The 22667-nt window shown below is 39.7% G+C and overlaps 1 pseudogene; it reads right to left on the bottom strand.

The window, feature by feature from the left end:
* Positions 1-94, bottom strand: LOC112439010 (small nucleolar RNA U13; annotated as a pseudogene).
* Between the last annotated feature and the right edge of the window lie 22573 nt (positions 95-22667).

Genomic DNA, 22667 nt, shown 5'->3' with positions numbered 1-22667 from the left:
TATCAGGTGGATAATGTAGTAACAAGGCTGAGGGGAGGCACATCTCATGTAAGTGTGAAAACCCAATCATCATGCTTGTGAACTACAGAAGGATCTCTAATGTTACCTTCCAGCCATTTTAGAAGTCTACCTCCCAAGCACATATATTTAGGTTTTTAATCATTCTTGAATTTCTTGTTACATAGTATGTGAACTAAGGAATCTTTATTTTCCATCCAGCTAGCTAATTGTGCCAACACCATGCCACCCCTGTCAGATTCCCATTCCCCAAATATGTGTGGTCCATTTCTAGTTTCTTCTGCTCTATTTTTTTTTTTTTTTTTTTTTTTTTTGTCTAACCCTGTGGAAATATCACATCATTTTGATTACTATAGCCTCTTAAGCGCTGACATCTGGCAGGTATACATTGTCTTCACCATATTTAAATTTAGTTCCTTTTATTTTTTATTTTCAAGACAAGGTCTCACTCTGTTGCCCAGGCTGGAGTGTAGTGGCACCATAGCGCACTGCAGCATCGAACTCCTGTCCTCAAGCAATCCTCCTGCCTCGGCCTCCCAAAGTACTGGGAGTACAGACATGAGCCACCGCACATGGCCTAAATCTAGTTCCTTCTAATAAAATACGACTAATCACATTCTAATATAAAGAGCTTGCATCCATTTGGGGATATAATATTGAAAATTGTTCGCCCTTCCTATAATTATTTTGTGTGTTTCTGTTGTACATTTACATTTTTAATTGTACTCTGGGACCATGTTGCTCACTCATTTTAATCTGTCACTCCCTTTCCTCCCCCTGTAAAACAGGATTAGTAACTATACCATGCCAAGTCATGTGGGAGCCTAAGGCAAATGGAAAATTCTGTAATGATTATTTTTTTCCCTTTTTCTTTTTTTCAACAGAGAGTAGATTCTGTCTTATTTAAAATTTTTATATTATGTTCGTCATTTTGTATTAGTTTTGACTTTTTTAATGTTGCATTAAAATATCTAAAATTAAAAAAAAAATTTATCTTGATTACTTGCCATTCCTTAAATTTTGTCCCCAAAGCAAGTGCTTCACCCTGGTCCCAGATGATATGTGAATTCCTGGGCCTTTGAAAAGACCATTTTCCTGATTTAAGGCAGATGTTCCCAAGAAGGAATAACTCCTTAGCCTACTAGTACCCATTAGCATGAAACAGCGTTTTCTGGGGTGGCTCTGTAAAATGGAGGGAGCGCTAAGCTAAGAGATTCCCGAGCTCCAGCAGCAGCCAGGTGCTGTTGGCTTCCTTACGCAGTGAGCTGTCTTTTAATACTTTGAAAACATGATGCTGAGAGAAAGCAAGTTATAAGGGGATGTCTTGTATGTAAATTTGTCTCCAAAATTAATTCCAAAACACTTCGTATTTTAATTTCTTTGAAATTGGGAAGCATCTTTATTTTTATTTTTATTTTTTTTTTTTTGAGACGGAGTTTCACTCTTGTCGCCCAGGCTGCAGTGCAATGGCGCGATCTTGGCTCACTGCAACTTCCGCCTCCCGGGTTCAAGCGATTCTCCTGCCTCAGCGTCCCAAGTAGCTGGGATTACAGGAATGCGTCACCACGCCCGGCTGATTTTGTATTTTCAGTAGAGTGGGGGTTTCTCCATGCTGGCCAGGCTGGTCTCGAACTCCCGACCTCAGGTGATCCGCCCCCCTTGGCCTCCCAAAGTGCTGGGATTACAGGTGTGAGCCACCGTGCCCGGCCAGGAAGCATCTTAACAATTGTCTTTGACTAAGGCAGCCATCATGGCATAGTTGCACCAGCTTGGTCATATCTCAATTCACAATTGGGTTTTGTACTGTGTCGGGAATACATGTGTTAATATTTAAGTGCTGTTTAAAATGTCTTCAAGGCCAGGCTCGGTGGCTCACACCTGTAATCCCAGCACTATGGGAGGGCGACCTGGACAGATCACTTGAGGTCAAGAGTTCGAGACCAGCCTGGCCAGCATGGTGAAACCCCATCTCTACTAAAAATACAAAAATTAGCCAGGCGTGGTGGTGTGCACCTGTAATCCCAGCTACCTGGGAGGCTGAGGCAGGAGAATCGCTTGAATCCAGGAGGCAGAGTCTTCAGTGAGCTGAGATCATGTCACTGCACTCCAGCTTGGGTGACAGAGCAAGACTCTGTCTCAAAACATAAAATGTCTTCAAAATGATTATATTATGATTTGGCATATAACACAGAAATAATAGCATATGTAAGATTAAAAAAAGATCTGTCCTAACAACCTGTTATAATAAGTATTAGAAAATAATCTTTTTTTTTTTTTTTTTTTTTTTTTTTTTGAGACGGAGTCTCGCACTCTCGTCCAGGCTGGAGAGCAGTGGCGCGATCTCAGCTCACTGCGAGCTCCGCCTCCCAGGTTCACACCATTCTCCTGCCCCAGCCTTCCGAGTAGCTGGGACTACAGGCACCTGCCACCACGCCCGGCTAATTTTTTGTATTTTTAGTAGAGACGGGGTTTCACCGTGTTAGCCAAGATGGTCTCGATCTCCTGACCTTGTGATCCACCCGCCTCGGCCTCCCAAAGTGCTGGGATTACAGGCATGAGCCACCACGCCTGGCCAGAAAATAATCTTAAATGTTAACAAAACATTATTTCGTAGTTTAATTGGCAGCATTTTTTCTTAACATATAAAAGAATGGTATTTAAAATAATGGAATCTTAGAGTTGATGAAATATGATAGGTACAATTTATGGATAGTAGTATGTACATATAAGACACACATGAAAATAATACACATTAACTTTAGAACAGTGGTTACTTTTTTAAAGATATTGGGAAAAGGAGCTTTTTATTTTCTCCTTAAAAAAGGTAAAGATGTCAAAATGTTAAATCTGGGCAATAGGTAAAATTGTTGTATTTTCTCTAATTTTCCATATGTTTGAATTTTTCATAAAATCTTGAGTTAAATAAAATACAGAAACAAAATTCAGTGTCCTAAATTGCCTTTCAGGAAGAGGGTACACATTTACAATCTTAATAGTATACAAGAGTAGCCATGTTTTTCACTTTCTTACCAGTGTTGCACATTGCCAAGCTGCTGGGTAAAATATTGTAACCTACATTTTCTTGATTTAATTCCCAATTATTTGATTACTAGTGAGTGAAAATGTTTTTCTCATATTTGCTTATTCTTTTATTATAAGCCTGCTCACACATGTTAATTGGCAGCATTTTTTCTTAACATATAAAGGATATTCTGTTTACATATTTATAATTTTTCTTGATTTGTGAGAGCTCTTTATACATGTAGGATTTTAACCATTATTCTGTTACCTATGTCATGAATTATTTTCCTGAGTTCACCATTTGCCTTTCAATACTGTAATACTGTGTATGGTTTGTTGTTGTTGTTTTTAAGGAAAGATATTCACAGATTGGACTAAGACCAAAGGACATCTAGCCATACTGAAATGACCTAATTTTTGAAAAAAACACAATCTCAACCTCATAGGGATTTCCCCCCCAAAAAAATCACATCATGCAACTTCTGAGCTTTTTCTTACACAATAACTTTTTGTTTCGATGCCAGCTTTTCCTACAGGCAGAATAAGGGCTTTCTACTCACTGTGATTGGAGTGGTACTAGAGAGAGGGCTAAAGATGCTCAGAGCTGAAGAGTATAAGAGAGCTCTCCTTGGTCAAAAATATTCCCTTTTACCCTTCATATACACTTTTAAATCAAATAGGATTTATTTTGTTTTATTTTACTTTAAAAGAATTGAAAATTTACATACAGTAAACTACAAAGAGCTTTTGTGTTAAATTTGATATGTTTCAACAAGTGTCATACTTTTACATTCAAAATTTTCAGAATTTTCTTTAACAGTTTCATCAACCTTCAGTTGCATACAAAGACAATTTTTTATATCCTAAGTAAATATTTACATATATTTTAAGACATTGGCCTTTTGAATATTTGTACTTTAATACAACTGGAACTTATTTCTGAGGTAAAAATCTAATATAACATTTTCCTATAGATTTTTTCATTATCCCCTTATACCAGCTATTACATAAGCCAATCTTTTCTCATTATTTGAAGTTGTCCTTTATGACATATTCATGTATATGCTTGTATTTTTATAAGCATTCTATTTTATCATTTTGTGTTGTGTGTCAGTACCATGTCATCTTAATTATCATAGTTTTATTATACATTTTATTATCTGATAGGGAAAATGCCCCTTATTATTCTACATTTACAAAAATTGAATGTGTTTATTTTTCCAGATGAATTTTTCAATAACTTGGCCAAGATTTCCCTGCCAAATAAAAATCTCATTAATGTGTTGATTGAATTGTCGTATGTGTAGATTAATGTAGGGGTCATTGGTATCTTTAGCCAAGGTGAGTTCCACCAGGAAGATGCTACATCTTTCTATTTATACTAGTGTTTTTAATGTCCCCAGTACAGTTTTGTAATTTTCTCCATATGATCTACACCGTTCTTAAATTAATTCCTTGTTATTTTATATTTCTTATTGCTGTGATGAGTGAACGCCCCTCCTCAGTATATTTTAAATGTACACCTTCTTAGACAACTAGTTTTATTTACTTACCAACCCCAATCCTGCAAGAAAAAAAAAAACATATATATATATATATATATTTCAATTTCTATCATATCCACCAGATGGCAGTCTTGGGCACGTCCATTTGTAAACCTGCTGAGAGCTCTGGTGACAAGAAAGGCAGTGGCTGGCAGACCTTCCAAGCACTCAGAAGCACGCGGACAAAAAGGTTTTTTTGTAAACCCGAACGAAAAATAAACCCAGCATTATATAATTATAGTATTTGTCCTGCTGTTAACCTTTAATCTTATAACCCATTAGTGGAGACGGAGAAGAACTGTCACTGTGCCCTTCAAAATCATATTTTTTCCTGTCCATGTGATAAACACCTGTGGCTTCTTGGCAGCACTTTTGGTTTGATTCCAGGGACTCTTATGGTTAAAGGCAGGCTTTAATCTGGCGTTGTTTTCCTTCTCCTAAAAGCACCATTTAAATCGGAAGTTACTGGATTTCTAAACGGTTAAGACCGTCTTCCGACTGGTTTTTATCATTCCCAGATCTCTTCTGAATGGAGGTGGTGTGCATAGTTAATATGAAAGGAACTGGCTTGTTCTACGCGAATACAAATCTGAATAACTCTTCTATATTAGACCTTTTTTTTTTTTACTTTAGTGACTTCCAGTATCTATATTTAGAAGTGTAAAGTGAATTACTTGAGAGAGATATATATATATATACACATATATAGTGTGTGTGTGTATGTATCTATGTGTATATATATACATATACACATGTATTTTTAGGGCTTTTGGCTTTTTTAGGGCGGGACACGTGAATCTGGCAGTTGAGACAGAATTTTTCCTATAGCGGTGTAACAGTGTACAATACTAAACTAATGAAATGTCTTTCACTATCAACAATTTACGTATCCATGCTGATTGCTTTAACACTAGAAAAAATATGCCAAAATAAACTACATTTTCTAGACGCTTTCACACCAAAAACACACACACACAGCTGCTTGCCCATTTGAGAACAGCCAATAAAGCAAACTCTTTGAATGATTTGTGGTTTTGTGTCCCCAGAAGTTTTAACAGTAGTTCTGAAGATTTGTCATTTGTGTGTGCTTCAAAGATAGAGTAATACATTTTATAGCTGGGCAGATCTCTAACTATATAGTTATAAAATCTCAAAGCTGAGAAAACCCTGAATGCCAGATGATCTTTCAGCAGCCTCTAGTGTGAGTGTCAGGAATGAGTTCATTTCCATCTTTGATCAGCTCTGCCTGTCCTGTTGCATCTCTGCTTCTTCTCCTCAGTTGTCTTATTAACCCTCGGGGCTATGAAAATAAGTATTTAAAAGCTCCTGGAACCCACAAAAAACACTAAGCCTTGAGAGAGATGTAGTTGATCTGAGTCACATATGCTAACAACTTTTTATTTCCCTGATTATTCTTCCTGTTCTGTACAATGACTAGAGAGAATAAAACTACATCAGGTACAAAAACCACCTGCCTTCTTAATTAATGACCTTTGTTATAGATTAACTTCTTCTTTGTTGTCCTGCTTCACTTAGATCAGATGACAGAAAACCCATGACTACACCCTCTGTAAAAGGTGTTCAGTGTACCTTTCCCAAGAGAAACACTGCCTGTAACCAAATTGCTGTAACTATGTGCCAACCTTGTAAGAAAAATGTTGCAATCCTGCCAAAAACTCCTGTCTCTGCCTATGGAAATGAAACCTTGAGCTTCCTTCCTTCAGCACGCTGACTCCATTCCTTTGGAGCTGGTGCTCCTGGGTAGGCTGTCCTCAAACTCTGCGCTTGAATAATCTGTTTAAATTAGATTCTGACCTTTTTGATTATTTTAGGTTGATAGGGCCAAAATTTAACCCCACCTATTAGGATGACTTCCAGCATATTCTCTTTTCTGTCCCCCATTATTTCATTGATTACCATTATATATCCTAACGCCAACTGTATTCACCATCCAGGACCCTTTTCTCCCAATGTGCTCTCATTTTCTTGATCATTCTTAAAGTATGCAACCCAGAACTGAACATTTATGGGTAGCAGAACTGTCTCCTCCTTTATTCTCATTAATACTTTTCTGTTCTTCTGTTTAACACCCAAATATTGAACTAGATTTTCTGGCAACTGCATGATACTGTTTGAGTCCTTCGAGCTTATTTTTGGTTGGTGTTTTGGTTAACCTATTTTGCAGGACCTTTATTTGTTCCTATTAAGTTTTCTTGGGTAAAACTTATTAACCTTTTGGGTTGGTTGTGGATTTATCTAAGATATGTTAGCTATCTTCTTCTTTCCAGTAACTCCAAAATTTCATACATAAACCTCCCATACTGAATGAAACAGGTCCAAGTACTGAGGCCCTGTGGGAGGCCTCAGAAACTTCTCTTCAGTAGGATGCAAATTGACCAATCTTTTACTCAACACCCATTAGGTAAGAATTTCAGCAATTTACTGATCCACTTATCTGCTCATATTTCTCCAGTTTATCTACAAGGATATCATAGGATTTTACATTCTTTGCAGAAGTCACTTGCATATAACCCAGCTTATGCGGAGGCTTCACTTTGACCTATTCCTCTAGGTCCTTGCAAATTTTTGGTGTTGGTTTTTGCTTGTGGTATTGCTTGCATCATTTATGCATTTTAAAAATCCTGAGCTTGTTACAGTTCTTCCTGTGTAACTGCTGATTTCTTGGTTTTGTTTTTATTGTTGTTTTATTATTTTTAGGTACCTCTGCCTTTTTATTCTGTATGTATGTTATACTTCAATTAAAATATTTTTAAAAATATCCCTGATGCATTGAAAAAAATCAAAACTACAAGTTGCTCTGCAACCTGAAGGCCAACTGTAGCAGTGTAGGTTGGTTAAGGTAGAACAGTGCCTCATCCACAGACACCAGTCGCATCACAGACACGTGGACTTAGATGTTGCAACCACTCTCCAGCAAGTGGCAGGAAAGTGTTCTAATTCTAATGAAACTAGTATAGTTATATTGCAACAAATACCTGACAGGTGGAAGTAACATGACTTGCAAAAAAAGTGCTTTTTTTGGAAGTGGTTTTTCCAATTTACCAAATCTGCCACATGGGCCAGCAGCAGCCCTGGAGCCTTGAATTCCTCTGGGAGAGGAGACGAGGTAGCTCTGCACCCTACATTCTCCCCTACCTGATATATATCCTCTTTCTTAAAAAAAAAAAAAAAAAAGAACAATGGAAAAAGGCGACACTGTAGGACTGTGGCACAGGAATTAAGCAGCATCTGAGCAATCTTAAAGGACCAGTTTTGGTTTCCTAGGCTGGAGTTCAGCCGTTTTGGAAGGGCCTGTGACACACTCAGTATGTCCTTCTACAACTCTTATTCTCTTGACTTCCTCAGTCACCAGGCTGAAAAAATAGCAAATGAGAAATAGTGGAAAGGAAGGGAATGCCCCAGATGTAGATAGCATTGTAAATTTCTGCAGATATATGTGTTATTTATAATGTGTATATAGATAGTGTATATTTTTGTGCACATTTCGGTATATATGCTATACTTCAATAAAAATTTAAAGAACCTTGAATAATGCAATAAACCTTCATATATATTTATTTATATGAGGTTTCTGTTGGTGGAAAACATGGCAACAGTTGAATAGATGTGGATATGCTTCGGAGAATATGGATTAAAATATAAATTACATTTATGAAAAAGTCATTTTCAGGGAAGGAGGGCACACCTTCCAAGAGACAGGCAACAGTTTAGTCAGGGTAAGCTAAATTGCTATAACAGAACCAAATCTGTAATGTTCAAACATAACAGAAGTTTGTTTCTTGTTCATCTATAGACCAGGCTAGGTGTTCCAGGTCAGAGGCTTCTTCTCTTCCATGTGGTGACTCAGGTTTGAGGCATTTTGCATCTGGTGGCTACTATCACCCAGGGCCTTATTGTTATATATATCCCACCAGCACAAGGGGAAAGAGAGCAAGGGAAGGGTACCCCTGCTTCTTCAAAGCCTCAACCTGAAGGTGGTGCACTTTGTTGCTGTTCGCACTTCGTTGATGAGAACATGGCCACACTTAGCTGTAGGTGCAAGGTGTGGGGCTGAGAAACTATTCCTGGTTAGTAGCTGCATTGCAGCTACAACTCAGTTACTATGGAAGATAGGAAGCACAGTGTGAGGGCAACTCCTGTGTCTGCCACAGGCAGCCATTCTCCAGAGCAGGTAAACAGGGTCCACCACTTCGGAGAGATGAGGCATACATATTAAGGCACTGTGGACAAAGAAAACGAATGATTCAAACACAAACTTCAAAAATGAGATACTCCACGCACCCACCAGAATTACTAAGATTAAAAAGACAGATAATACCATATGTTGGCGAAGGTTTGTAACAACCAGAACTGTTGGCATTACTGGTGGAAGCATAATGACATAATCATTTTGGGAAAAGTTTTGGGGTTTCTTTTTTTCTTTTTTTTAATTACACTTTAAGTTCTAGGGTACATGTGGACAACGTGCAGTTTTGTTACATAGGTATACATGTGCCATGTTGGTTTGCTGCACCCATCAACTCATCATTTACATTAGGCATTTCTCCTAATGCTATCCTTCCCTCAGCCCCCCACCCCCCGACATGCCCTGGTGTGTGATGTTCCCCTCCCTGTGTCCATGTGTTCTTGTTGTTCAGTTCCCACCTATGAGTGAGAACATGCTGTGTTTGGTTTTCTGTCCTTGTGATAGTTTGCTTAGAATGATAGTTTCCAGCTTCATCCATGTCTCTGCAAGGGACATGAACTCATACTTTTTATGGCTGCAGAGTATTCCATGGTGTATATGTGCCACATTTTCTTAATCCAGTCTTTCATTGATGGACATTTGGGTGGGTTCCAAGTCTTTGCTATTGTGAATAGTGCCACAGTAAACATACGTGTGCATGTGTCTTTATCATAGAATGATTTATAATCCTTTGGGTATATGCCCAGTAATGGGATTGCTGGGTCAAATGATATTTCTTATAAAACAAAACATACACCTACATTATGTCCCGTCATTTCCAGGCGTAGGTATTTACCTAAGAGAAATAAAACATATGTCCTGCCCAGTGCAGTAGCTCCCACCTGTAATCCCAGCATTTTGGATGGCCAAGGCAGGCAGATTGCTTGAACACGGGAGTTTGAGACCAGCCTGGGCAACATGACAAAACCCCATCTCTACTAAAAGTACAAAAAATGAGCCAAGCGTGGTGACACGTGCCTGTGGTCCCAGCTACTCAGGAGGCTGAGGTGGGAGGATCACCTGAGCCCAGGAGGTCAAACCTGCAGTGAGCCATGATTACATTACTGCATTCCAGCCTGGGCAATGGAGTGTGACCCTGTCTCAACAAAGTAAATAGGCCAGGCGTGGTGGCTCACGGCTGTAATCCCAGCACTTTGGGAGGCCAAGGTGGTGGATCACCTGAGGTTAGGAGTTCGAGACCAGCCTGGCCAACAGGGCGAAACCAACCCCATCTCTACTAAAAATACAAAAATCACCCAGGTGTGGTGGTGGGTGCCTGTAATCCCAGCTACTTGGGAGGCAGAGGCAGAAGAATTGCTCGAACCCGGCAGGCGGAGGTTGCAGTGAGCCGAGATCGCACCATTGAACTCCAGCCTGGGTAACAGAGCAAGACTCTGTCTCAAAAAAAAAAAAGAAAGAAAGAAAAAGAAAACAACATACGTCCACAAAAAGACTTGTACAGGAATGTTCCGAGCAGCTCTATTCCTAACAGTGTCAAAAGGAGGACAGCCCAGCTATCCATCAGTAGGAGAATAGATCACTGCAGTATAATCACAAAATAGAATGCTACTCAACAATAGAAAGAACTATCACTCTATGCAATGGCGTGGATGAATCCCACAACATTAAGCTGAATAAAAGGAGCTTTACACAAAGAGTGTGCAGCATATGACTATGACTACATGACTTTTTAGAAGAGGCAAAACTATGATGAAAAAGAATCAGCCTGGTGGGTGCTTCAGTTGGGCAGGGGAGCTGGAGGTTGACTAGGAAGGGGCATGAGGGAACTTTCTGGGATGACAGGAATGTTCTGTATTGTGATAAGAGGCTTGGGCTACACAGGTAGATGCATTTGTCAAAATGTAGCACATGTTCACTTAAGATGTATTCATTTCATTGTATATAAATTTTATCTCAAAGGATAAAATTTATAAATGAATTTTAATCATATGCTTGTTAAAGCATTTAGGGGGGAATGCACTGTTACCTGAAGTTTATCTTGAAATGCATAAAGAAATAAGAGGGCTGGGTGGATAGAGGGATGCATAGATGGATAGGTCTGTGATAAAACATTATGAGACATCCAGACTGCTCAAAATGGAGAAACAGGAACTGGACAGAGTCTTTCACATTATGCAAATAGAAAACCAGGCAAAATACCCGAAACAAAGGCTTATAGACACTAGGCTATAGGCAATATGAAAATGAGATTGCTGATTGAAGGTTAAAAAATGAAGTGTGTCCTTTGGTTTCCCCAGCTTCCTGTCTAGAAGCAGTTTCCAGGCCATGGCACAGAGTATGGGAACCGAGACAGAACTGGGTAGTCTTACTGAGTTAGCAAAGAGAAATCCGAATTTAGAGAGCCCACAGTGCTATATTTCAGCCAGAGAGCAGTGAGCTGCATGGAGAGAAAGGACCCTAGAAACCTGCAGAGGTTTCCTTCAAGTTTTTACTTTTTTTTTTTTTTTGAGATGGAGTTTCATTCTTGTCGCCCAGGCTCAAGTGCAATGGCACAATCTCAGCTCACTGCAACCTCTGCCTCTTGGGTTCAAGCGATTCTCCTGCCTCAGCCTCCTGAGTAGCTGGGATTACAGCCACCATGCCTGGCTAATTTTTTTGTATTTGGGTTTCACCATGTTGGCCAGGCTGATCTCGAACTCCTGAGCTCAAGCAGTTCTTCTGCCTTGGCCTCCCAAAGTGCTGGGATTATAGGCATGAGCCACCATACCTAGCTTCCTTAAAGTTTGGCTGAGTACTGAGATCCTATACAGGTGAGAGGAAGCCCCACCTGAGGCCTGAAACAACTACAGGCAGACCTTGTTTCCTTGTGCTTCACTTTATTGCACTCCACAGACCCTGCATCAAGCAAGTCTTATGAATGAGCAAAGAAAGTGGTTTCTTGAGATGGAATCTACTCCTGGTTCTGAAGAAGCTGTGAACACTGTTGAAATTACAGCAAAGAATTTAGAATATTCCATAAACTTAGTTGATAAAGCAGTGGCAGGGTTTGAGAGGGCCAATTTCAATTTTGAACATTTTACTTTGGGTAAAATGCTACCAAACAGCATTGAATGCTACAGAGAACTCTTTCATGAAAGGAAAAGTCCAATGATATAGCAAACTTCATTGTTGTCTTAGTTTAAGAAGTTGCCACAGCTATCCTAACCTTCAGCAACTCCCACCCTGATCACCCAGCAGCCATCAACATCAAGGCAAGACCCTCCACCAGCAAAAAGCTTAGGATTCACTGAGGGCTCAGATCAATTATTAAAATACATTAGCAAAAAGCATTTTTAAATAAGGTATGTACTTTTTTAGACATAATGCTATTGCACACATAATAGACTACAGTATAGTGCAAACACAACTTTTATATGCACTGGGAAACAAAAATGTTTGTGTGGCTCCCTTTGTTGTGATATTCACTTTATTGTGATGGTCTGGAACTGAGCCCACAACATCTCCAAGGTGTGTCTGTACTTGAAAGGAGTAGGCAGAACAATGAATAAAATATACACAGGTCTAGGAGGAGTTTGTGTCCCCATAAGCCAGAGTGAAACAACTTCATAAGACAAGGGGCATCGAGAAGAATCCTTAGAAGAGTGTGGACTTAATAATGGGACTAAGTTAGCCCTAGAGAAAGTGTATCTCTGGATACATCCTAACAATTCTTTTTTTTTTTTCCTTTTTTTTTCTTTTTTTGAGACGGAGTCTTGCTCTGTCACCCAGGCTGGAGTGTAGTGGTGCGATCTCGGCTCACTGCAACCTCTGCCTCCTGGGTTCAAGTGATTCTCCTGACTCAGCCTCCCAAGTAGCTGGAATTACAGGCATGTGCCACCACGCCCGGCTTATTTTTGTATTTTTAGTAGAGACAGGGTTTCATCATGTTGGCCAGGCTGGTCTTGAACTCCTGACCTCAGGTAATCCTCCTGCCTCGGCCTCCCAAAGTGCTGGGATTACATGCGTGAGCCACCGCGCCCGGCAGATCCATCCTAACAATTCTTAAAGTCAAGTCTCAAAAAGTTCAAACCACTGTGAACCAGAACCAAATCTAACACTATTTAAAGGAATACAACAAAACCCAGCAACTACCAATGTAAAGGTCTCCATTTCCAGCATCCAATAACAAACTACCAGGCATGCAGAGAAGCAGAAAAAATATAACCGATAGGCAAGAGACAAGCCAGTCAATAGAGACTGAGAAATGGCAAGGATGATGGAACTATCAACAGGTAAGTTAACACGGCTACTATTAAATATGGTCCATTTATTCAAGAAGACAGAGGAAAATATAAGCATGATGAGGAGAGTTGCAGAAAAAAATTTAAAATACAGTATTAGAAATTCTAGAGAAGAAAAATATAATATCTGAAATAAAAATCCATTGGAATGGATTAACATTAGATTAGATACTACAGAACAAACGATTGGTGAGCTTGAAGAAATAGCAATAGAAATTATCCAAAATGAAGCACAGAGAAAAATGATAGGAAAAACAAAACAAAAGAAGAAAACATTAGCAACCAGTGAGAAAATATCAAGTGATCTAACATATATGCAGTTGGAGCATCAGAAGAAAGGACGGTGAGAAAATAAGGCCTAAAATTTTGTCAAAGCTGAGAACTATAAACCCTCAGATACAAGAAGTCCAAAGAACCATAGCTGGATAAATAGGAAGAAAACAACACCACATCACATCATAATCAAATTGCTAAAAACCAGGGATAAAGAAAATCCCTTAAAAGACAGTGAAAGACAAATTATGTATAGAGAACAAAGGAAAGAATGACAGTATATTTCTCATCGGAAGCTTCACAAACCTGAAGACACTGAAGAGACATCTTTAAAGCCCTGAATAATCTGCCCGTGTAGAATTCCTTACCTACCAAAAATAACTTTCCAGTGTTATTTGGACAACAACTCTTTCAGATAAACAAAAGCTTAGAAAATTCAAAAACTTTATAATTTTTCTCATTTTTGATTATTTAAAAGAAAATTCTTGGCCAGGCACAGTGGCTCACACCTGTAGTTCTAGCACTTTGGGAGGCCAAGGTGGGTGGATCACAAGGTCAGGGGTTCGAGACCAGCCATGACCAATATGGTGAAACCCTGTCTCTACTAAAAATACAAAAATTAGCCAGGTGTGGTGGCACACACCTGTAATCCCAGCTACTCAGGAGGCTGAGGCAGGGGAATTGCTTGAACCCGGGAAGCAGAGGTTGCAGTGAGCCGAGATCGCGCCACTGCACTCCAGCCTGAGCAACGGAGTGAGACTCCGCCTCAAAAAAAAAAAAAAAAATTCTCTGTTCAAACAAATATAATGTAGGTTGTGTAGCATATTTATAAGTAAAATGTATGACAAAAATGACAAAAGATAGGAAAGAGGAAATGGAGGTATGAGATTCTTACATAATACATGAAGCTGTATAATATTATTTAAAGGTGGAATGTGATAAGACAAAAGTGTATATTGTAAAATTCAGAGCAATTGATTAAAAAATAAAGAGATATGGCTATGATGGCATTTAATGAAGATAAAATTAAATCATACAAATCAATTCAAAAGAAAGCAGAAAAAGGAAAATATAAAGAGCAGGTACAACAAATGAAAAACAAATAGATTCACAGTGGGCATAAACCCAACCATATCCATGATTAGACCAAATGTAAATGGTCTAAACACTTCTGTAAAAGGCAGAGATTATCACCTGATGCAGTGGCATGTCCTGCAGTCCCAGCTACTCAGAGGCTGAGGCGGGAGGATTGCTTGAGGTTGGCAGTTCAAGGCTACAGTGTGCTATGACTGTGCCAGTGAATTACCACTGCATTCCAACCTGACTGACATAGCAAGACCCAATCTCTTAAAAAAAAAAAAAAAAGGGCAGAGGTTATCTAGTTAGATAATATAATCATTTATGGAAAGTTCAACTATATGTTACCTACAAGAAAACTTCTTTAAAAATAAAGACACAGATAAAGTAAAAGGATAGGAGAAAATGTACCATAAAAAATACTAATCAAAGCAAAGGTAGAGAAGAACAAAACTGAAGGACTCATGCTTTCTAATTTCAAAACCTTACAAACAAAGCTAACAGTAATCAAAACAATGTGATACTGATATAAAAATAGGCATATAGGCTGGGCGCGATGGCTCACGCCTGTAATCCCACCACTTTGGGAGGCGAAGGTGGGGTATCACAAGGTCAGGAGTTCGAGACCAGCCTGGCCAACATGGTGAAACCCCGTCTCTACTAAAAATACGAAAATTAGCCAGCCTTTGTGGTGCACACCTGTAGTCCTAGCTACTCAGGAGGCTGAGGCAGAAGAATCACTTGAACCCGGGAGGCAGAGATTGCAGTAAGCCGAGATCGTGCTGCTGCACTCAAGCCTGGGTGACAGAGCAAGACTACGTCTCAAAAAAAAAAAAAAAAAAAGGCATATAGATCAATGGAATAGAATTCAGAGTCCATAAATAAACCCATACATCTATGGTCAATTGATTTTCACCCAGGGTGAAAAGGCCATCCAATGGGGAAAGAATACTCTGTTCAATAAATGGTGCTGGGACAACTGGATATACACATGCAGAAGAATGAAGTTGGATTCCTATTCACACCATATACAAAAATTAACTCAAAATGGATCAACTTAAATATAAGAGCTAAAACCATAAAATTCTTACAAAAAAAACATAGGGGCAAATCTTTTTGATCATGGATTTGGCAGTGAAAGATAGGATATCAAAACACATGAAACTAAAGAAATATAGATAAATAGAGCTTCATCAAAATTAAATACTTTAGTGCAACAAAGGACACCATGAAGAAAGTGAAAAGAATCTACATAATGAGAGAAAATATTTGCAAATCATATATCTGATAAGGGTCTAACATCAGAATATATAAATAATGCTTACAACTCACCAAAAAGACAAAACAGCACCATTTAAAAATAGGCAAAACCCAGTTAAAAATTTGAATAGACATCTCTCCAAAGAAGATATTAAATGGCCAACATGCATACATACGGATGCTCAACATCATTAGTCATTAGGAAAATGCAGATCAAAACCACATGGAGATATCACTTCACACCTACAAGAATGGCTACGGTTGAAGTGGGGAAAGTGTTGGATGATGTCTTAGTCCATTTGTGTTGCCATACAGGAATACTTGAGGCTGGGTAATTTATAAAGAAAAGAGGTTTATTTGTCTCGTGTTTCTGCAGGCTGTACAAGAAGCATGGTGCCAGTATCTGCTTCTGGTGAGGGCTTCAGACTGCTTCTGCTCATGGTGGAAGGTAAAGCTGAACTGACATGTGCAGGGATCACATGGAAGAAAGAGAGAGGGGGGAAATGCCTAGTTTTTTTCATTTATGTTTGTTTTTGAGACAAAGGGCAAGGTCTTGCTCTGTCACTCAGGCTGGAGTGCAGTGGCATGATCACAGCTCACTGCAGCCTTGACCTCCTGGGCTCAAGTGATCCTCCTGCCTCAGCCTCCTAAGTAGCTGGGACCACAGGTGCACACCACCATGCCCAACTAAGTAAAAAACAATTTTTTTTTGTAGAGATGGGGTCTCCCTATGTTGCTCAGGCCGGTCTCAAACTCCTGGGCTCAAGTGATCTCCCGCCTTGGCCTCCCAAAGTGCTGGGATTACAGGCACGAGTCACCACAACTGGCCCCAATTTTTTTTTAACAACCAGCTCTTGCGGAAACTAATAGAGCAAGAGCTCATTCATTACTGCAAGAAAGGCAGCAAGACATTCATGAGGGATCCACCCCTATAACCAGAAACACCTCCCATTAGGCCCCACGTCCAGCATTGGGAATGAAATTTCAACCTGAAGCTTGAGGGGACTTAACATCCAAACTGCAGCAGGAGGATGTGGAAAAATTGGAACCCTTGTACATTGCTGATAGGGATGGAAAATTGTGCAGCCACAGCAGAAAACAATGTGATGGTTCTCAATAAGTTAATCGTAGAATTACCATATGACCCAGCAGTTACAGCCCTGCACACTTACCCAAAATTGTAGAAAACATTTTGGCTATTCATAATAACCAAAAAGTGGAAATAATACAAATTTTCATTTACTGATGAAGGGGTAAACAAAATGCAGCATATATATACAATGGAATATTATTCATACATAAAAAGGAATAAAGTACCAATATGTGCTACAACATGGACAAACCTTCAAAACATTATAAGTGAAATAAGTCAGACACAAAAGGCAGAATGCTGTATGATTCCATTTTTATGCAGTATCCAGAAGAGGCAAATCCATAAAGATAGAAAGCGAATTAGTGCTTGCCAGGGGAAGAGGGGAGTGGGGAAGGGGAGTGGCTGTTTAGAGGGTTGTGGGTTTGTTTTTGGTGTTATGAAAAGATTCTGGAACTAGATAGTGGTGATGGGTACACAACATTGTTAAAGTACTAAATGTTACTAATTGTAAATATTACATATGTCACAAGAAAAAATAAAAGAAAGCTAGGTAGCTATATTAATATCAGATGAAGTAGATATTAGGACAATGACTGATACCAGGGAGAAAGAGAGACATATCATAATGATAAAAGGCTCAATTAATTGGCCGGGCACAGTGGCTAACACCTGTAACCCCAGCCCTTTGGGAGGCTGAGGCTGGCAGTTCACATGAGGTCAGGAGTTCAAGACCAGCCTGGCCAACATGGTGAAACCCCATCTCTACTAAAAGTACAAAAAGTTAGCTGGGCATGGTGGTGCACACCTGTAGTCCTAGCTACTCAGGAGGCTGAGGCAGGAGAATTGCTTGAACCCGGGAGGCAGAGGCTGCAGTGAAACAAGATTACACTACTGCACTCCAGCCTGGGCGACAGAGTGAGACTCCATCTCAAAAAAAAAAAAGGCTCAATTAATCAAAAGGATTATAAATATAAACATGTATGTATCTAATAACAGTTTCAAAACACACAAGGCAAAAGCTGATAGAACTAAGAAGAGAACTGGACAAATTCACCTTTATAGTTGGAGGTCTCAAAACTTCTCTGTCAATAATTGATAGAACAAGTAGACAAAAAATGGATAAGGATATAGAAGACTTGGCCGGGCACGGTGGCTCACGCCTGTAATACCAGCACTTGGGGAGGCCAAGGCAGGTGGATCATGAGGTCAGGAGTTCAAGACCAACCTGGCCAACATGATGAATCCCCGTCTCTACGAAAAATACAAAAATCAGCCAGAAGTGGTTGTGGACCTGTAATCCCAGCTATTCGGGAGGCTGAGGCAGGAGAATTGCTTGAATCCAGGAGGCAGAGGTTGCAGTGAGCCAAGATCGTGGCACTGCACTCCAGCCTGGGTAGCAGTGAGACTCTGTCTCAGAAAAAAAACACAACACCACCAATCAACTTGCCTAAAATGACATTTATACAATACTCCACCCAACAACACCAGACTACATATTCTTTTTAAATGCCCACAAAACATCCACAAAGATGGACTATGTTCTGGGCTATACAGGGAGTCTCACTAAATGTAAGGAAGGTTGAAATTATACAAGGCATGTTTCTGGTCATGGGGAGGATCCCTCATGACTGTCTTGTGCCTTTCTTGCAGTAATGAATGAGCTTTTGCTCTATTAGTTCCCAGAAGAACTGGTTGTTAAAAAAAAACTTGGGGCCAGCCGTGGTAACTCATGCCTGTAATCCCAGCACTTTGGGAGGCCAAGGTGGGAGGATCACTTGAGCCCAGGAGTTTGAGACCAGCCTGAGCAACATAGGGAGACCCCATCTCTACAAAAAAAAAATCGTTTTTTACTTAGTTGGGTGTGGTGGTGTGCACCTGTGGTCCCAGCTACTTAGGAGGCTGAGGCAGGAGGATCACTTGAGCCCAGGAGGTCAAGGCTGCAGTGAGCTGTGACCATGCCACTGCACTCCAGCCTGAATGACAGAGCAAGACCTTGCCCTTTGTCTCAAAAACAAAAACAAATGAAAAAAACTAGGCATATCCCCCCTTTCTCTTGCTTCTATGTGATCCCTGCACATGTCAGTTCAGCTTTACCTTCCACCATGAGCAGAAGCAGTCTGAAGCCCTCACCAGAAGCAGATACTGGCACCATGCTTCTTGTACAGCCTGCAGAAACAAGAGACAAATAAGCCTCTTTTCTTTATAAATTACCCAGCCTCAAGTATTGCTGTATGGCAACACAAATGGACTAAGACATCTTCCAACACTTTCCCTACTTCAAATGTAGCCATTCTTTTAGGTGTGATTTCCATGTTAGAATTAACCTAGTAATAACTGAAGGATAAAAACAACACACTGCTAAATAATTCATGTGCAAAGAATATATTACAAGTGAAATTAGAAAATACCTTGACTAGCATGAAAATGAAAACAATTTATCAAAATCTGTGGGCTGCAGCTAAGGCAGTGTTTACAGGGAAATTTATAACTTGAAACACATATTAGTCCAGTTGTGGTGCCTCACGCCTATAATCCTAACATTTTGCGAGGCCGAGGCAGGCGGATTACTTGAACTCAGGAGTTAGAGACCAGCCAGGGCAACATGGCGAAACCCTGTCTCTACTAAAAATACAAAAAATTAGCCGGGCAGGGTGGCACGGGCCTGTAATCCCAGCTACTCGGGAGGCTGAGTCACGAGAATAGCTTGAACCTGGGAGGTGGAGGTTACAGTGAGCCGAAATCATGCCACTGCACTCCAGCCTGGGTGACAGACTCTGTCTCCAAAAAGAAAAAAGTAAAAGAAAAAACACATATTAGAAAAAATGTAAGATCACAGATTAATGATTTACCAACTTAAGAATTAAATACAAGTGCAAGAAAGGAAGGAAACAATAAGAGTAGAAATGGATGGCATAGAATATGGAAAATAGAGGAAAATCAAAAGCTGGCTCTTTGAAAAATATGAATAGCATTAATAAACCTCTCTAACCAGACCAAATCAGAAAAAAGAAAGACACACATTATTAATATCAGGAATGAAAGGGAAGATATCACTACAAACTTGATAGACTTTTTTTTCTTGAGACAGGGTCTCACTCTGTTGTCCAGGCTAGAGTGCAGTGGCACCATCATAGCTTCCTGCAGTTTTTTTTTTTTCTCTTTTGAAACGGAGTTTCCACTCTTGTTGCACAGGCTGGAGTGCAGTGGCGCAATCTCAGCTCACTGCAACCTCCACCTCCCGGGTTCAAGCTATTCTCCTGCCTCAGCCTCCCGAGTAGTTGGGATTACAGGCACGCACCACCACACCCGGCTAACTTTTTGTATTTTTAGTAGAGATGGGGTTTTACCATGTTGGCCAGGCTGGTCTCAAACTCCTGACTTCAAGTGATCTGCCCGTCTCAGCCTCCCAAAGTGTTGGGATTACAGGTGTGAGCCACTGCGCCCAGTATAGCTTCCTGCAGCCTTGACCTCCCAGTCTTGAGTGATCCTCCCACCTCAGCCTCCTGAGTAGCTGGGTCTACAGAAGTGTGCACCCATTTCTAGCTAATTTTTGTATTTTTAATATAAACAGGGTTTCACTGTGTTGCCTAGGCTATCTCGAACTCCTGGGCTCAAGGGATCCTCCTGCCTTGGCCTCTCAAAGTGCTGGGATTACAGGCATGAGCCACCATGCCTGGGCTAGACATTTTTTTAAAGTTAAAGGAATACCATGAAAATGTTTATACTAATAAATTTGACACCTTAAAGGAAATGAACAAATCCCTTGAAATGCATAAACTACCAAAGTTCACTCAAGAAAAAACAGGTAACTTGAATAGCCCTGTGTTTTTTGAAGAAATTGAATTCATAATTGGATAGCCCTATATCTATTACAGAAATAATTGCCTAGATATAATACTAAATATACATAAAGTCTCCCAGAGAATTGAAGAGGAGGGAGTCCCTCCAAAACCATTTTATAAAATTACCATTACTTTGATATGAAACCAGACAAATCTATTACAAGGAGAAAAAACTACAGACCAATATCTCTAATAAATATTGTTGCAATAATTTTTAACAAAATTTTAGCAAACTGAATCTAGCACAATACAACAAGAATAACAGCTTATGACCAAGTGGGATGCATCCCAAGAATGCAAGATAGGTTTAACATTTGGAAGTCAATCAATGCAATTCGACATGTGAAGTTGAAAAAAATCAAAAAACAAAACCATTTCATTGCCTCGTTAGATTCAGAAAAAGCATTTGACAAATATGGGACCCAGTCAAGACAGAAATTCTCAGCAAACTACCAATAAAAGAAAAACTGGAAGCATTCCCTTTGAAAACTGGCACAAGACAGGGATGCCCTCTCTCACCACTCCTATTCAACATAGTGTTGGAAGTTCTGGCCAGGGCAATTAGGCAGGAGAAGGAAATAAATGGTATTCAATTAGGAAAAGAGGAAGTCAAATTGTCCCTGTTTGCAGATGACATGATTGTATATCTAGAAAACCCCATTGTCTCAGCCCAAAATCTCCTTAAGCTGATAAGCAACTTCAGCAAAGTCTCAGGATACAAAATCAATGTACAAAAATCACAAGCATTCTTATACACCAATAACAGACAAACAGAGAGCCAAATCATGAGTGAACTCCCATTCACAATTGCTTCAAAGACAATAAAATACCTAGGAATCCAACTTACAAGGGATGTGAAGGACCTCTTCAAGGAGAACTACAAACCACTGCTCAATGAAATAAAAGAGGATACAAACAAATGGAAGAACATTCCATGCTCATGGGTAGGAAGAATCAATATCGTGAAAATGGCCATACTGCCCAAGGTAATTTATAGATTCAATGCCATCCCCATCAAGCTACCAATGACTTTCTTCACAGAATTGGAAAAAACTACTTTAAAGTTCATATGGAACCAAAAAAGAGCCCGCATCGCCAAGTCAATCCTAAGCCAAAAGAACAAAGCCAGAGGCATCACACTACCTGACTTCAAACTATACTACAAGGCTACAGTAACCAAAACAGCATGTTACTGGTACCAAAACAGAGATATAGATCAATGGAACAGAACAAAGCCCTCAGAAATAATGCCGCATATCTACGACCATCTGATCTTTGACAAACCTGACAAAAACAAGAAATGGGGAAAGGATTCCCTATTTAATAAATGGTGCTGGGAAAACTGGCTAGCCATATGTAGAAAGCTGAAACTGGATCCCTTCCTTACACCTTATACAAAAATCAATTCAAGATGGATTAAAGACTTACATGTTAGACCTAAAACCATAAAAACCCTAGAAGAAAACTTAGGCAATACCATTCAGGACATAGGCATGGGCAAGGACTTCATGTCTAAAACACAAAAAGCAATGGCAACAAAAGCCAAAATTGACAAACGGGATCTAATTAAACTAAAGAGCTTCTGCACAGCAAAAGAAACTACCATCAGAGTGAACAGGCAACCTACAAAATGGGAGAAAATTATCTCAACCTACTCATCTGACAAAGGGCTAATATCCAGAATCTACAATGAACTCAAACAAATTTACAAGAAAAAAACAAACAACCCCATCAAAAACTGGGTGAAGGATATGAACAGGCACTTCTCAAAAGAAGACATTTATGCAGCCAGAAAACACACGAAAAAATGCTCATCATCACTGGCCTTCAGAGAAATGCAAATCAAAACCACAATGAGATACCATCTCACACCAGTTAGAATGGCAATCATTAAAAAGTCAAGAAACAACAGGTGCTGGAGAGGATGTGGAGAAATAGGAACACTTCTACACTGTTGGTGGGACTGTAAACTAGTTCAACCATTGTTGAAGTCAGTGTGGTGATTCCTCAGGGATCTAGAACTAGAAATACCATTTGACCCAGCCATCCCAT

Source organism: Pan paniscus, chromosome 12 (genome assembly GCF_029289425.2).
Source record: "Pan paniscus chromosome 12, NHGRI_mPanPan1-v2.0_pri, whole genome shotgun sequence".
Classification (NCBI taxonomy): Eukaryota; Metazoa; Chordata; class Mammalia; order Primates; family Hominidae; genus Pan; species Pan paniscus.
The sequence above is the reverse complement of the archived record's forward strand: the minus strand, read 5'-3'. Positions and strand labels throughout refer to the sequence as shown.